Raw genomic sequence first — 2,123 nt, forward strand, 5'->3', positions numbered from 1 at the left:
AAAAAAAAAATCAAAAAAAGGCTAACAAGACCTCCCAAACACGAAACCGACCATTTCCGAATCATGCCCAGCAATAGAAAGTTTCCAGGTTCAAAAAAGCGTTCAAAATTAGCCATTTTGCCTCCAGAATCTTTCCTATGCTGGGCATAATTCCTATTTTTACAGGGAAGGTGTCTTTTGACCCCCTCAACCCAAAATAGACAATCTCCGAATTATGCCCAGCAATAGAAAGTTTCCAGGTTCAAAAAAGCGTTCAAAATTGGCCCTTTCGCCTCCAGAATCTTTCCTATGCTGGGCATAATTCCTATTTTTACAGTGAAGGTGTCTTTTGACCCCCTTAACCCAAAACGGACCATTTCCGAATTATGCCCAGCAATAGAAAGTTTCCAGGTTCATAAAAGCGTTCCAAATTAGCCATTTTGCCTCCAGGATTTATCCTATGCTGGGCATAATTCCTATTTTTACAGGGAAGGTGTCTTTTGACCCCCTTAACCCAAAACGGACCATTTCCGAATTATGCCCAGCAATAGAAAGTTTCCAGGTTCAAAAAAGCGTTCACAATTGGCCATTTTTCCTCCAGAATCTTTCCTATGCTGGGCATAATTCCTATTTTCACAGGGAAGGTGTCTTTTGACCCCCTCAACCCTAAATGGACCATCTCCGAATTATACCCAGCAATAAAAAGTTCCCAGGTTCCAAAAAGCGTTCAAAATTAGCCATTTTGCCTCCAAAATCTTTCCTATGCTGGGCATAATTCCTATTTTTACAGGGAAGGTGTCATTTGACCCCCTTAACCCAAAACGGACCTTTTCCGAATTATGCCCAGCAATAGAAAGTTTCCAGGTTTAAAAAAAGCGTTCAAAATTAGCCATTTCGCCTCCAGGATTTATCCTATGCTGGGCATAATTCCTATTTTCACAGGTAGGGTGTCTTTTGACCCCCTTAACCGAAAACGGACCATTTCCGAATTATGCCCAGCAATAGAAAGTTTCCTGGTTCAAAAAAGCGTTTAAAATTGGCCATTTCGCCTCCAAAATCTTTCCTATGCTGGGCATAATTCCTATTTTTACAGGGAAGGTGTCATTTGACCCCCTTAACCCAAAACGGACCATTTCCAAATTATGCCCAGCAAGAGAAAGTTTCCAGGTTTAAAAAAAGCGTTCAAAATTAGCCTTTTCGCCTCCAGGATTTATCCTATGCTGGGCATAATTCCTATTTTCACAGGTAGGTTGTCTTTTGACCCCCTTAACCCAAAACGGACCATTTCCGAATTATGCCCAGCAATAGAAATTTTCCAGGTTCAAAAAAGCGTTCAATGGTCCGTTTTGGGTTGAGGGGGTCAAAAGACACCTTCCGTGTAAAAATAGGAATTATGCCCAGCCTAGGAAAGATTCTGGAGGCGAAATGGCCAATTTTGAACGCTTTTTTGAACCTGGAAACTTTCTATTGCTGGGCATAATTCGGAGATGGTCCGTTTTGGGTTGAGGGGGTCAAAAGACACCTTCTCTCTGAAAATAGGAATCATGCCTAGCATAGGAAAGATTCTAGAGGCGAAATGGCCAATTTTGAACGCTTTTTTGAACCTGGAAACTTTCTATTGCTGGGCATAATTCGGAAATGGTCCGTTTTGGGTTGAGGGGGTCAAAAGACACCTTCCCTGTGAAAATAGGAATTATGCTCAGCATAGGAAAGATCCTGGAGGCGAAATGGCTAATGTTGAACGTTTTTTTTGAACCTGGAAACTTTCTATTGCTGGGCATAATTCGGAGATTGTCTATTTTGGGTTGAGGGGGTCAAAAGACACCTTGCCTGTAAAAATAGGAATTATGCTCAGCATAGGAAAGATCCTGGAGGCGAAATGGCTAATTTTGAACGTTTTTTTTGAACCTGGAAACTTTCTATTGCTGGGCATAATTCGGAGATTGTCTATTTTGGGTTGAGGGGGTCAAGACACCTTCCGTGTAAAAATAGGAATTATGCCCAGCCTAGGAAAGATTATGGAGGCGAAATGGCCAATTTTGAACGCTTTTTTGAACCTGGAAACTTTCTATTGCTGGGCATAATTCGGAAATGGTCGGTTTCGTGTTTGGGAGGTCTTGTTAGCCTTTTTTTGATTTTTTTTT

Source organism: Frankliniella occidentalis, unplaced genomic scaffold (genome assembly GCF_000697945.3).
Source record: "Frankliniella occidentalis isolate FOCC.00 unplaced genomic scaffold, Focc_3.1 Scaffold12, whole genome shotgun sequence".
Lineage (NCBI taxonomy): Eukaryota > Metazoa > Arthropoda > Insecta > Thysanoptera > Thripidae > Frankliniella > Frankliniella occidentalis.